Consider the following 16,568-nt stretch of genomic DNA (forward strand, 5'->3'; position numbering starts at 1 on the left):
GATGAACTCGGGAAGTAAAAAAAGAAGTTCTTCGGTTCACATCTTTAGTGCCCTAACTTGGCGACTAAAGACAACTACGGTGGCGGCGAAGGCAGATGATTCGCAGTCGCCGTGAGTCCTACGACAGCGAGATTGAGTTATTCCTCACCGGCGACGAGGATGTTAGCGGCGGCGCTAGGTTTTGAGCTCGAGCGGAGGAGTCGAGAGGGAGAGAAGATTTTTTGACTGAGGGGGTAAGGGGCTATTAATAGCTCAGGCGAAAACGGTCTGAAGCAAAAAAAATCAGATGGAACTGCCCTTGCCCTTTCGTCTCTGCATGACACGTGCTACCCACGATAGAAGCAGTGGAGATCGTGGTTATCCTATCGTGAGTATTGGTTGCTGTTACTGTGGTAACATTGAAATAATTTTTTTAATTTTGAGGATTTTGTTGCAAAGTCCTCAGCTGACAAGGACTCAGTGAGGATTTTGAACAAGTGTCAAATAAACGCATATGAAGAATTGAGAATAGTCTGGGTTGAGCTTAGCATAGAGGGGAGACGGGTCCGATCACATTCACTTAGAAGAAATTCCAACGTGAACACTTAGCAATAAGCAAATGTTGTTGAGGACATTAAAAGCTCATTATAATATATATATATATATATATATATATATATATATATATATATAGTCAATGAAGATCATCACAGAAAATTTTGAGGACTTTGAAAATTTTGAAAACTTTGAAAATTTTGAGGAATTTGTGAAATGTCTTAGATTTGAAGAATTTCAACTTTGAAGAATTTCCAACTTGAGGAATTTCAAAGTTTGGTGGTGGCGTGACCCACCGTATAAGAATGATGATTTCAGGCACCGCATATAATTGTCGTAAGGCCTTGAGAACCAAATTCTTCATTGATTTCTTCACACTTAGAGTGATATTCTTCATTGATTGAAGAAAATCGTTACTTCGTGTGTTGCACATCTAAGTCATCCATTTGCTTAAGTGTTAGAATGTGTGCATGTTTACAAAAACATTTGAAGATTCTACGATATTTAGCTCACACCGCAACTTGCAAAACCTTCTCTCATCCAAGGGCTTTGTGAAGATATCTGCTAGCTGGTCATAAGTCTTCACATGGTCGATGATGATATTGCCCTTGAGTACATGGTCACGAAGAAAATGATGACGAATCTGAATGTGCTTGGTATTCGAGTGTTGTACTGGGTTGTAGGCGATCTTGATTTCACTCTCATTGTCGAGGTAGAGGGGCACATTCTTCATGTTGATGTCATAATCTATGAGGGTTTGCTTCATCCATAGCAGTTGTGCACAACAAGATCCATCAGCAATGTATTCAACTTCAGTAGTGGAGAGTGATACACAGTTCTACTTCTTTGAGGACCAGCAGACTAAAGATCGTCCGAGTAAATGACATGTGCCTGATGTTGACTTGCGATCCACACGGTCACTAGTATAATCAGAATCAGAATATCCAACAAGGTGAAGATTTGAGCCCTTGGGGCACCATAATCCTAGTGTTGGTGTGTGAGCTAGATATCGAAGAATATGTTTCACAGCCTTATGGTGTGATTCCTTCGGTTTTGCTTGAAAATGTGCGAACATGCAAACACTAAGCATGATGTGTGGCCTAGATGCACATAGGTACAATAATGATCCACTCATAGAACGATATACCTGCTGATCGAAATCTATACCATTTTTGTCAGTGCAGAGGTGGCCGTTGGTAGGCATAGGAATCTTGTCACCTTTGCATTCATGCATGCCGAATTTCCTCAGGAAATACTTGAGATATTTCTCTTGGGATATGAAGATGCCATTGTGTTGTTGACGAATTTTCAGACCTAAGAATAATTTCAGCTCCCCCATCATGGACATTTGATATTCTTCACCCATCATGTAGGCAAATTCATCACTGTAACAATTGTCAGTACAACAAAAAATAATGTCGTTGGCATATATTTGGCTCACGAATAGTTCATTGTCTTAGGATTTCATGAAAAAAGTAGGGTCAAGTGAACAGGGTTTGAAGCCTTTCTTCATGAGGAATTCCTTCAATGTATCATACCACGCCCGAGGGGCATGCTTGAGGCCATAGAGTGCCTTTTTGAGTCTGAAGACTTTGTTATAATGCTTCAGGTCTTCAAAACCTGGGGGCTAAGCAACATATACTTCTTCCTCAAGCTTACCATTGAGGAATGCACTTTTCACATCCATTTGATATAGAGTAATATTGTGATGATTAGCATAAGCAAGTAATATTAGAATTGCTTCAAGTCTAGCAACATGTGCAAAAGTTTCATCAAAGTCAATTCCTTCAACCTGTGTGTAGCCATGGGCTACAAGTCCTGCCTTGTTCCTCACAACCTGACCATCCTCATCTTGCTTGTTTCGGTAGATCCACTTGGTGCCAATGACATTGTGCTTGCGAGGATCTGGTATTTTGACGAGTTCCCATACGTCATTTAGCTTGAACTCAAGAAGTCCATCTTGCATGGCTTGAATACACTCAGGTTCCATGAAGGCTTCAGCAATTTTTGAGGTTTCTATTATAGACACAAAAGCGGAATGCCCACAAAAGTTAACTAAATGTGAAGCTTTTGAGTGAGTTAGAGGACCTGGCGCATTGATGTCATCGAGGATTTTGTGGAGTTCCACTTCATTTGCAATCCTTGGATGAGCTGGTTGAATACTGTGGTTGGGCTGAGGAATTTGATCTGTAGCATTTTCCTCAGGTGCACCTACTTGAATTTCATCATTGTTGGGGATGACTTCTTGAACAAGGGGTTGTTCCTCAATAGGAATGATATCTTCAGTAGCCTTGTGCTTAATGGCTTCCACATGAGTCAATTTATCTCGCACACGAGGCAGTTTCTCTCTTTGCGAGCCATTAGTTTCATCAAACCGCACATCTACAGTTTCAACAACCTTGTGATAGGTGTTGAAGACTCTATAGGTGTGGGAGTCCTTTCTGTAACCAAGCATAAAACCCTCATGTGCTTTAGGTGCAAACTTTGAGCTATGGTGAGGATCTCTAATCCAGCATCTTGCATCGAAGACTTTGAAATGACTTACATTGGGTTTCTTGTCAGTGAGGAGTTCATATGAGGTTTTCTTGAGGAATTTGTGAAGATATACCATGTTGATGATGTGGCAAGCAGTGTTGATTGCTTCACGCCGAAAATGACGAGGAGTCTGATATTCTACAATCATAGTCCATGCCATTTCAACCATAGTCCTATTCTTACATTCAACGACACCATTCTGCTGAGGAGTATAAAGAGCAGACAATTCATGAGTAATACCAAGTTCATCAAGATAATCATCAAGACCAGTATTTTTGAATTATGTCCCATTATCACTCCTAATGTGTTTGATCTTGAGTTCGAAGTTTGTTGAGACCCTTGAGGAATATCGTTTGAAGACTTCATGCACTTCATTTTTGTAAGCAATTAATTGTACCCAAGTATAGGGAGAATAGTCATCAACGATGACAAAGCCATATAAAGATGCTACATTGGTTAGAGTAGCATAATGAGTAGGTCCAAACAGATCCATGTGAAGTAATTCAAACGGATGAGTAGTAGTCATGATAGTCTTCGAGGGGTGTTTGGATCTGGTCATTTTTCCAGACTCACAAGCACTACAGAGATGGTCCTTGAGGAATTTGGCCGACTCGATGCTGATGACATGCTTCTTCTTCACCAGTGTGTGCAAATTCCTCATGCCTGCATCACCAAGTCGTCGATGCCATAGCCAGCCTTTTGAGGTTTTTGCTAGTAAACATGTGGCTGGTTGAGGACCTTTGAAAAAAATCAACAATGTACAAATATCCTCTCCTAAAGCCTTCGAAGACTTTGCATTTGTGAGATTCCATGATGACTACACATCTATATTTTCCAGAGATGACAATCATATGAAGATCACAAAGCATTGAGACTGACATGAGGTTAAACCCAAGGGATTCGACAAGCATGACTTCGTCCATGTGTCGATCCTTAGAGATAACCACTTTAGCAAGTCCCAATACCTTGCTTTTACCTTTATCAGCGTAAGTGATTTGCTTCAGTGCTGATGGAGTGAGTGGTATATTCATCAATAAGCTTTTATCACCAGCCATGTGATTTGTGCAACCACTGTCAAGAACCCACTCTGTATTCTTGGGTTTGTCATCCTGCAGATGAATTAGTACATCTTACCATCTCATATGCTTCGTACTTGAAGAATATGATATCAATTTCATCAGATAAGAATTTCATCAAATCATTTCATCATGTTTTAGCTTGCGTCCAATTAATCATTTTCCTGAGGTCTCGAGCAAATTCTTCAGATGATGACTTTCATCTCGAGACCTGACCTATAGAAGTGATTAGTTTAATTTCTTCACCACCCACATATGAAGGGGTGGCAAAGAGTTCATCATCATGCGATCACCATATGAGAATGGAGGCATTGAAGCTAATGCACTTCTTTTCACAGTAGGGGGGTTAGAGTACTCAAATGAATAGGCAGAGAAATTCTTTGAGGACTTATGAACATAATGATTTGAAGAGTAGTGCTCATATTCATGTCCCTTGTAGGTTCCCTGCATATCAAAAGCATTAGAGTGAGTACGAGCATAATTTTGACCATTTGAGGAATTTGATCCTCGCGAAGACTTTGGTACACCTGGGGAATTTGATCTGGGGTTCTGATTCTTCACAGGTTGTGTCATGAGGACATTCACCTGAAGATTTTCCAATCAACTTTTGGGAACCCAGATTTTCCTCTGGGGAGGTCATTCCTGTAGTTAGTTCCAACATATCGAGCAAATACTTCACCAGATTGATTTTTGAACAGTTTATAATTGGAGTCAAATGACTCATCAGAGGAATAGGATATTTCACATGCAAAGCCTGATAGAGTGGATGGATCAATGGGAGGGCCTTTAGCAGTAATCAATGAGGTTTCGGGATACTGCTAAGGTTTCCAGTACGATCCATCAACATTCAATTTCCTCTTGAAGGCAATGCCCTCTTTCCTCGGGTTCCTGTTCAACATTTACTTTTTGAGCACATCGCAAAGGGTTTGATGCCGTTTGCGACTTTTGTATATGCGTGTCACGTACAATTCCTTCAACCCTGTATTTTCGTCAATAGCATTTGTGGTTTCTTCAAGTGAAGAATTTGATACCATAAGAATTGTTTAAGAATTTGTAGCGATGGAAACATTTGATGATTCAGATGAAGAATTAGCAGTGTCATGCTCAATGCATTTCAAACATAGTGGAATGAATTCAACCTGAGCGGTACTGATCTGTTGAGAAAGCAATGAATCATTTTCCATTCGAAGATCATCTTGAGGCATTATAAACTTCTCAAGTTCAAGATTCCTTTGAATAAATTCATTGGAAAGTTACTCATGATCAGCCAAGAGTGTGCCATAGCAATCTTGAAGGCTATCAAAACTAGAATGAATACTTTTAACATCTTGAGTGAGGACTTGAGTATGATTCATTTCATCGTTCAACAGATCATCGCTTTTGTCTAGCAATATCTGAAGCTTTTCAATAGCACTTTGTTGCTTAGTAGCAATGTTGACAAGTTTATAGTAACTGGGTTTTTGATAATCATCAGGTTCATAGTCACTAGAATCATTCATGATTCTTTCACCCAGTGAGGAAAAAAACAACGTGGTGACCAGATTTCTTACATTTTGGCAGGTTCTTTTCTTGTAGTCCCAAGATGAAGTTTCTAATTTCCTCATATATTTTCTTGAAGATTTTCCAAACTGGCCACACTTTGTGAACTTCTGGAATTTTCTCACGAGCATTGCAAGTTCCTGTCCAAGTTCTTCAGGGTCACCAAGACTGCAATCAGATTCTTCTTCTTCAGATGAGGAAATAGCCTTAGCTTTCAGTTCACAATGTCTAGAGTAGCTTGGTCCATACATATCTATCTTTTATTCTTGTTGGAATTCATGAGTATTGAGCCTCTCAAGTATATCTGCAGGATCAAGCATCTTGTAGTCTCTTCCTTCTTGGATCATCAGAACGAGTGTGAAAAATGATGGATCGAGAGATCGTAACAGTTTCTTCACACCTTCATGGTCAGTGATGTCTCTAGCTCCCAGAGCTTGCAATTTATTTGAGATGTCAGTGAGGCGATCAAAGGTATCTTGGCAGCTTTCATTGTCAAGCCTCTTGAAACGATTGAAGAGATTGCGAACAACATCGACACGAGAGTCACGTTGTGTTGAGACTTCCTCGTTGACTTTGGACACCCTACCCTAGATAAGCTTAGCAGTGCCCAAAGCGCTAACTCTGCCATACTGACCTTTGCTCAGGTGGCCGCACATGATATTCTTCGCTTGCGAGTCAAGTTGCTTGAACTTCGTCACATCAGTGACAGAGACAATAGCAGTGATGGATGGAAAGCCATTTTCCACAATATACCAGAGATCATTGTCAATTGCTTGAAGATGCATTTGCACCTTGGTCTTCTAGTAGGGACAGTCCTTTCCTTAGAAGGTAGGACATCCTACACTAACCTTGATCATACCTGCGGTCGACATAACTAAAACTCCAGGCTGTTAAACCAAAATCACACAAAATAAGGGAGTACCTTGTTCTGATACCAATTGAAAGTGCATTATATCGACTAGAGGGGGCGAATAGGAAATTTTTACAATTTCATCACTGAGGAAATTCCTAGTGAGGAAAGTCCCCAGTCATGAACTGAGTGCACTAGAAATAGTACAAAGTTAGAAGTGCAAAAATGTCTACAACAAAGTACTCAACGTGATTTCAAAGATTCGGTTTGCACATGTCACAAGTATAGGATAAGCAGGTGAAGAATTTGAGGTGAGGAATTCAAAGAAAGTATTTAGTCAAAATCTTCAAACAGTATAGGTGAAAGTCTTCAACATGCAATTGAGGAAATGAGAGAGTTGAGGAAATAGAACTAGTAGCTTGATGAAGACAGTTGTTGATGACCGAGTTCCAACTGTTGTGACAGTTGTACGTCTGGTTTGGAGTGGCTTGGTATTGAAACCAAAGTACATACAGTCCCGGGACACGCAGTCCATACCGTATTCTCCTTGAGATAAGGACACACAGTCCTCGCCCAACACTCGTAGTAAGTCTTCAGGGCAGACTTTCAAACCGTCACAGACTCGGTCACCCGGCGATCCACAATTGATTGTTGGATGCTCTAGACCATGACGCCTAGCCGTCTGGAGGATGCACAGTCCTCAAAGGTAACAAGCATCAGTTCCATATAGGAATAACTTCTTCTCTGATGCTCAATGACTTGTGTTTTGGTTTGGGTTTGGGTGTTTGGGGTATTTCCTCACTTGATGATTTTCACTCAAAGGTTCTGAGGAATTTGAGTTTCTCTAAATGACTAGTGTTAGTTTATCTCAGACAAGCCAACCAACTAGTGGTTGTGGGGGTGGTATTTATAGCTTCGGAGCATCGCGACATGATTTGACATAAATGCCCTTTAATAATATGACTGTTGGGTGGATAAGATCTGGGACAGGTGGCGCGTGGTGTGGCAAAGATCTGAACTTTCAACTGTGTAAGTCCTCATGTCTCTCATGTTCCTCACTTTGAGGATTTGGTGGATGTAGGTTTGGGTTGAGCATCATGAGGAAATTCGTTCCATAGTTTTACCTCAACCCCCTTTAATAGTACGGTGTTCCTATGACTCAAGTATAAATAAAATGAAACACAAAGAGTAAATCTTCAAGCTTCAAAGTCTTCAGAGTGTTTTCTTCGGGACACACCGAATTCCTCATCTTCAATTTCTTCATTAGGAATATCAATTTCTTTGCAATTTCTTCGCGATCAAAGTCTTCAAGGAATGACCAAAGTCTTCACCCGAAGACATACATTTTTAGGGGTCGATATTCTTTGAATAACTCAAACTCCTCAACAACTTATAGAGCATGTGTACAGTTACAAACATATCAGTCTCTTAACCTATAAGTCTTCAAACCACCAAAATCACTAAGGGGCACTAGATGCACTTACAATCTCCCCCTTTTTGGTGGTTGATGACAAATAGGTTAAGTTTTCAATGGGAATAATACTATGAAATGTAAGTACTGAGTTTGAGGAATTTGAAGGTAAGATACAGAGAAACTCCCCCTGAAGATGTGCATGTTTTGAGGAATTTGCTTTGAACAGGTAATGCACATTGATGATATATATCATGGAGATCTCCCCCTGTATCTTGTAATTCATGCATGCATTTGACATACAGTATGAGTAATTTGAAATGCATGATGAAAAATGGTGTCTTACGAATTTCAGCATGCATGCATTAATTAACTTGAGGAATAAGCATGCGATGAAAAACTTTCAGAAGTGTCAGAATGCCATCGGGCTTAAGTTACAACTCATTAAATCAAACACTTCAGAAGAACCAAGAGTTTGTAACTTAATAAAGTTTATAAGCCCATAAATTTAACCTGCTTGAAGACTACTCTCAGATTTCTTCCCCTTTGTCATCAAGTGACGGAAAGGGACGAAACTGAGGACTAACAGCCATGAAGATCTTCACTTTTGTGTTGAGGAAGAGGCGTGAGCATTCTTCAAGTCAGACTTCCTTGTTGGGCGAGTTGCAGTATCAGCAGGTTCTTTGTGAGGACCCCGACTTACGAGTCGAGATTGCCGAATGAACGTGCTCAGTGATCCGAGAGATCAGTGCTCACCGAACACACAGATGCTGAATATTAAGAGTCTTACATCCATCTTACCAAAATAATACAACACATGACTAGTAAGGTCAAGTTCACATAGGTAGGGCTTATAAGGCCAAAACACACTGGTACATCTAGTAGAGGAAATCTTGGGGCTAAGCGGGTGCCCATGGCATCAGCCTACACCAACATGCATTCTGAGTGGGAAGCTTCCTAGTTCACAGGTCCGTCTCTAATGACGTACTCTTCTCCAAACTCTGGTCCTTCCATGTCTGGCCAATAACATAACCAGTGGCAAGCCAATGAGTACTTTGAATGTACTCGCAAACATCCCATGCATTTGGTAGTATAACAAGTAATATGCAATATTGGTGGATAGCAACTTAACAGTGAACATGGTCATAGCTGGATATGCAACTTAAGCTAGATGGTACTTAGAAGAACAGGTTATAGATATCAATACATCTGATGAGGGCCGGACACTCCGGTTCACCCAATATGCCAAGTCACGAAACTTGGTCATATCAACTCTTTCTCGGGTAACACCTTTAACACACATATACTCACACTTGGTCTATCCGGAAACGACTGGACGTAGTTTAAGCAACACCACCCAACTATCCTTGACCGTGGACATGGCTATTCGAATAGTTTAACACTCTGTAGAGGTTTTACATTGTACCCACGAGATCCGGGAAACTTTCGTGCCATCCACGACTCGCGGTATATAACATACCAGAGTTAAGTACCCGATCAATGCCTTTCCCCTAACGATACTAGAAAAAAAGATCCACTCGATTGGTACCAAGCACACATGATGTATGTCTTTCGAGCACCGACTTTGGACAGTATCATCCATGAGGGGACCAACGGTGTGCCCGGAACATGTAAAAACGGCATAGTCATCCTACCTGGCACGACTCCGTCACAAGTGACCACGCATCACTCCCGCCACTAGTAATGTGGCTCTTTGCTAGCACTGACCAAAGTAATCAACAAAGCCCCGTCCCATAAAGGAGTAACGTGGTCGCACATGTAAGGTTGGGACAGTCGACATGTCATAAATCTAATCCCATTTCCGAAACCACTCACACAAAAATATACCCGGTGCACCACTTCATCACAAGGGGCCACCTAACTCATCATCACCCTCGGGCATTCGTGGCACCCGACGGGTTTTTATAAACCTTTGATATTACCATCATCATGCCCATGCTTCTACTACCCTTAGCTCTACTTGTCAACATGATTTTAGTGTGATCCTCATAGGTGGTAGGATCATGCTCAAAATGCAAGTGCTCCGGAGGAGCCATCGGAAACATCATATCGATGATTTACCGAATATTCATGATCATATGCAACGGGAGTATTTGCTCTACTAGCAAGCAATATAACATATGCTCAAACATGGTCAAAGGGTTGCTTGCCTTGATCAGCTAAATATCCGAGGTCTTTCGGGTCTTCAAGTCAAACTCCTTCATCAAACGTGGTTTCTATCGTCGTAATAAATAAATAAGTAATAAGTAGCTCACTCAAAAAACATATCACAAACTCACTTTTAAAATGTTGTCCTATTGTGATATATCCATATTGTTATTTTAAAAATATTTGTCTCTCGTTTTAGTGAAAGGATTATTTTAAAAATCATTTTAACAGAAGCAAAAATATTCCAAATAGCCTTTTTAATTATAATTAAACAAAAAAGTTGTCTTAAAAAATTGTGCAAAGGCTCTGTTAAATTCTACTCATTTTTAGAAGAATTATGGTGGAAAATAATAAAAATATATTGGATAACAATTTTTTATAAAAATCCTCTAAAACTGGATCAAACAGAAAAAGAAAAAGAGGCTAAGGCTCAGGCCTGGCTCGGCCTATGGCTTGGGCCGGCCCAGCTAGCCAGCCAGCCCAAGCGCGCGCGCAGCTAGGTTCAAACTTGACGCATGGGCACCTGTGGTCAGCGACAGAGAGGAGAGAGGGGGAGAGAGAAGAGCCACCAACAGGTGTGCCTCACCTATGGGAGTCGTCTTCCACCTCTCGACAGAGGGGAGGGGAGGCACACCTGCGACGCTACCGGTGCCCTCGAGCCCAGCTAATGGCACAAATGGAACCAGCTCACCATCGCCTACGTGCTGGTGGTCGAGGGGTCATGAGGAGGCCTTGGTTCACCGGCGTCGAGGTGGCTGCGGCGGAGCCGATTCGGTAGGTTGATGAACTAGGTGCTACGGGCATGGATTAGCTTGGGGAGGTGATGGGGAAGCTCCCTAACGCTGCTAGGGTCACGGAGAAGGAGATAGGAGCGTAGGAGCTGGCCCGTAGCCCGAGATCGACGGAGCTCCGAAGCGGCAGGGCCTCGGTCGATCTCGAGCAGAGGAGCTCGCTGTGCACAAATGGAGTGGCTAGGGGTGGAATTTAGGCTCTGAAGGAGTGGGATGGGGGTGCTGGAGCGAGGGGGGAGGCCTATTTATAGGCCCCCGATGGTGCACCGAGCCGGAGGCACCGGTGGTTTCACCGCAACTCGCAGGAGGGGCTGTGAGGGCTCGGGGTCGAAACCACGGTATGCGGACGTGGTTTAGGACCCATGTTACCCGCTGAGAGGGAGAGAGAGCGAGGAGGAGCGTGCATGCGTGGCCGCGGTCTTCTCGCCAAATCTGGCGCGTGCGGGCACGCGTCACTCTGGTCAACAGAGCGAGGGAGGAGGGGCCCTGGGGCTGCCCTCATACAGAGAGGTTGTCGGGGACACGAATGGGCAACGCGGGAGGCTCAAACTGGCCGGGGCTGGCCACCTTTGCTTCGGGTGCGCCCAGTAGCGCGCCCAGAGCGCAGTTTTGGCATGCCACGGCATGCTAGCGCGCTCTGGGCACCTTGGCCGTGTCTGGAGTATCCTAGGGCTGGGTCTGGAGATGCCTAGCCGTTTGGGAGCCGAGAGACCCTTTGTTGGCCATGGGGTGTGATTACAGGAGTGATGCTAGCTTTGAACCAGATCTTAGAATGAGGTTTTTTGATCTTCTGCTTGGATTCAAGGAGGGGCCACTCTCCTGCAGTTGGGGAGTGGTGTTGTCTGCTTGGTCAAAGAGTTTGGATGAAAAAGCATGGGTGTGGAGGGAGGTAGGAGCTGATTTACTATTATGACAAAAGGTGTTCGACTGGTTTTTGGGATAGCAATACCTCACCAGTAGTGATGCGAGTTAATAGGATTAACTTTGATGCAAAAAAATAGGATGATCCACCAAATTTGAGCTTCATTGGACAAGTTTGGCAATGCAAACTTGAAATAACCCCCAAATGGGTAGATCTGTCCCTTCCAAACGGAATGTGGGTAGATTACCTCCTGCAAATCCCATTTTTGGCAGGGACTCCTCATTTGGGGTGTTAACAGTCCTACAGAGTTTCAACCCATTTGGATAAACTTTGCAATGTAGATATGTTTAGACTTGGTTCTGGAAAGAGAGGGTTTTCGGATTATTTAGTGAACAAACCACCTTGGAATGAGGTGAAACTTGGTGTGGACACCAAATATAGCTTACGAAGGTTGCTGGAATTTTCTAGGATTTTATTGGAAATATTTCAAAAGATCAAAACAAACAGAATAGGTTTTCAAGGTGTTGCTCTAATATTTTGAAAAAAATAGGGGTTGAAAATCTTATGTATGGAAAATATATGTCCTCTAAGTATCTCCATATTCTCTCAGATTTTTCTAAGGCAGGAAAGTAATTTTTCATATAGAAATATCATTTCCGGCCTTAGAAATGGACATGCATATAAAATAGGAAAATAATTTGTAAAATAATTATTTTATGATTTTGGAGACTTAAAATAGTTTTAAAACCATATAACCATCTTTGGGTAAGAGCACTCCCTTGCTATCAAGGACTTGTAGTACAACCCAAAGCAAAGGTTTTGAATTAATCAAAAATAAGAAAAAGAATCTTGGGAATATTTAGGTTATCAAAATATGGTTTTTGAATCCACTTATTCAAGCATACAAACATACAATGATAACCATGGCACTCACAGCATTGGTTTTTTGATTTTTTTTTAATAAACTCATAATTTGAAACTACAATGAAAGTGAGGTGAAAATAGGATGTGACATTCTTCATCTAAATCAGAAGTGCGGAATGAAAAGAATGAGCTGTCCACCAAGTCAGGAACTAGAATATTCTTGAATTTCTTCTTTGGTGGCCATGACCAATCAAAGTCGCGAGTGAATTCCAATAATTCAAGTTCCTTGGGAGTCTTCAGGTGGGACAATATGGCCCAAGTGTGATCAAATACCTCATGAAGATAATAGTGATTTTTCTTCACATCATTCTGAGTATCATTGAGGGTTTTCATAATTGAGCCAAACTGGCGTTTACCCATTTATGATTGTGATCAACTTTCTAATGAATACTGAGGAGAAGCTCTGTGTTAGTCATCACCCTTGGGGCAGTTGGGCTTGGAGGTTTTGCTCTGCCATCACATTCTTGAGTGGAAGTGTCATCATATGAGGAATAGGAGGGAGCGTTGCAAAATTGACCATCCAGTGGCCGATTTCCTTCATCAATCACTCACTTGCCTTTGACTTCAACTGGTTCAAAAGAATTCTTGATGACTTTGAGAGGTACAAGATAATCGAGGTGATTCTGATAGTCAGCTTGGTAGTTGATGGTGAATTAGTTTCTAATGAATCTCATGATCCAAGGCGCATAAATCTTCAGCTCAAATGGTGACAAAGCATTGTGAGCCAAAGTCCTCAAGAAGAAATCATGAAGGTTCATTTTGATGCCATGAATGACGTTGAACAGGATGTTCTTCATGATTCCAACAACATCTTCTTCCTTATCATGCCCTTTGATAGGTGCAATTGAATATTTCAAATTTCTGTAGACAGTTCTGGGCACATACTTCAATTCCTTTACTAGGAATCTAATCCTTGGAGGTTGGCCCGGAGCCAAAGGTTTCATGTGGACTTCCATTAGCTGATTTAGCAGATCCCTTTCATCATACAGGTTAATTGCTTCATGTGAAGGAATTGAGATTGGTAAAGCGCTAAGCAATTCAGTGGCTGGAGCTTTGTAGTGGGTGTGTTGTGTCATCTTGTACAAGACCCAAGAGCTGATGTTTTTGGGGTCACGAGTGATATGCAGTCTGGCATAGAATTAAAGAATAATGTCTGTATTCCAGTCACCAATATCTGTGTAGAATGGCAGCAACCCTGCTTCATGAAGAACACTCAGTACTGGGGTGAAACAAGGAATTTCCTTCATGTCACAATGAGGAATGTGGGTGTGATGAAATATCTTCCTTTTCCCAAAAAGCACATCAGCATAGTAATTGAGTTGAGTTCTTGTCCAGAACTTTTTGTGCGTGATACAAAGATACTTTGGTCATTTCTTAAGTGACAGATACAAAGATCTTTTAGTCACTGAGGAAATTGCTCTAACTGAGGAGGTAGGATTTCGCTAGTGCAAATTACCTACAAGTGAGGAATATAAGAGACATGAGGTCTTCCACAACTTGAAAGTTCCAACCGTTGGTGCGCCACGTGCCAGCTTTGAGAGAGAACTTGACATTTTTCATTAGAGAACATGCCATACTCTCAAGACTATGAGATAAAATAATCAGTGAGGAAAAACCCAAACATCCAAACCAAAACCCCAAAACCCATAGTGATTGAGCATCAATGAAGAGATTGTTCCTGTGTGGAACCGATGCTTGTTACCTTTCAAGACTTTGCATCTTCCAGATGGTTAGGTGTCACTGGTCTAGAGCATCGAGCAGTAAATTGTGGAGTGTCGGGTGACCGAGTTTGTGAGGGTTTGAAAGTCTGCCCTTAAGACATACCACGAGTGTTGGGTGAGGATTGTGTGTCCTTAGCTCAAGGATAATACGTTAAGGATTTAGTGTCCTAGGACTGCATGTCTTTTGGTTTAAATACCAAACTACTCCAAATCAGAAGCACGACTATGAGGGTTGTTGTAACTCGGTCATCAAATAACCGTCGTCACCGAGTACCTGGTTCTATTTCCTCAACCCTTCTATTTCCTCATTTACGTGTCAATGAAATTGATCATTACTATTTAAAGAATTGGACTAAAGACTTTATCAATTTCGTCATCTCAAATTCTGCACATCACTTGTTCTTACCTGCTTATCCTAATCACGCTACTAGCACCAAGTGTTTGTTTCATTTCATCATGATGACCATGCTTCTGCATTTTTACACTTACGCTTGAGTACTTATTCCGCTGCAAGTTGTTTGTGAGTTAGCAATTTCCTCACATGGAAATTCCTCACTAACGAATTCATAAAAATCGCCTATTCACCCCCCCCCCCTCTAGTTGATATAATGCACATTCAGGGGGATACAAAGATGTCGAACTTGAAGATAGACAAGTTGGATGAATGATGATGCAAGGATGATCGTGCAAGCCATCCGTGTTAGGCTGTTGAGGCATTTGGTGGCCGAGATTGAAACGGCAAAGAAGGAGATGACCAAGAAAGAGGAAGATGGCAAATAGGAGCCGATGATAAAATGAGCGTGGAGGTTCGGATACCTAGTCTCGGAGGTGAAAATTGTCATTTTTACATATTGTTGGACCGATACTTATGTAGTGGGATGCACATAAATACTATGAACATACTAAGCACGGGCCCATAGTTCTTGTTTTTTTAAGTTCAAAAAATCAAAAAAAGTCGACTCGAAAATTTTCAAATTTCTGTGTGCATCCACCTATAGTAGTGCAGTATAACATGCCAATTTTTTATTAATATACGTGCTCATGTGTAAAAGATAAAAATTGAAAAATACATACAAGTTAGGGGGTTATCTTTTGTTGTTTTTGGCCGAAATTTTGCCTTTCTTGAGCAGCACATAATACAACATAATATTGAATGAAATTTCATGGGTACTTAGAAAAAATCCATTTCCAAACAACGGCATCTTTTGAATTGTGATCGGACGTTATGAATATCACACTATAATTGTTATGCATTTGAAATGAAATTGACCACACCTATACAAAAGTTTAGAACATATAATTGGATAACTGATTTTTGCATTCATGTTTATGGACTGGTTTGAACTATTTCATGAATATAATATGTCTGTATTAAGGGTTGGTATTAAAGACGCCGTCGGACACCTTTTCTCCTGCGTGATTAAGGTACGCTAACAAGTTGAAGCATGTTTACACGATAATGTAGAATATACCTAAAACCTAAAAAGTGTGCGTGCATTATTTGATGATTACGAGCAGCCGCACAACATGTATCTATTTGTTGTTTGCTATCGCATGTAATTGTTTGACATTAAATGCGTTCATACATGTGGGAAAACAAATCTGAATGCATTTATTTGGGTTTCAAATTTAGAAAAGCTATATATTTCAAACCACAAGTCGAAATTCAGATCCGTTTTATCGTTGGAACCTCGTGATGAGATCTTCCAAACTAAACCCCGCATGAGTATGCTTCGATGAATTTTTTTGATGCCAACTTTGATGCTATATGGTGCAACTCTATTACTACATTGCAACTTTAGTACTGCATGGTGCAAGTTTTTTTTTAAAACCAATTGGACGAAATTGCACATTGTCTACTAGACAGTTGGCCTGGGCAGCATATAAAATTATAAATCTCACTAGCAAGGATAGTGGAATGGTGAAAATTGCATAGCCATCAGGTACTGAAGAGTTGCATATAGAGGGAGTGTAAAATTTCCATAACTCACTACTAGGGGTGATTTGGACGGGCTATTAGCAGGGAAAAGTACACTTATATTGGGTACGGGAAAGTAGACAGTTGGATGGGACAACATCTGAAGTTGCACATCCATTGCTAGGCAGTTGGCCAAGACTGCAAACGTAAAAACTGCAATTCACCGGTCTGGAGGAAA

The sequence above is a fragment of the Hordeum vulgare genome, chromosome 3H, assembly GCF_904849725.1.
Source record: "Hordeum vulgare subsp. vulgare chromosome 3H, MorexV3_pseudomolecules_assembly, whole genome shotgun sequence".
NCBI lineage: Eukaryota > Viridiplantae > Streptophyta > Magnoliopsida > Poales > Poaceae > Hordeum > Hordeum vulgare.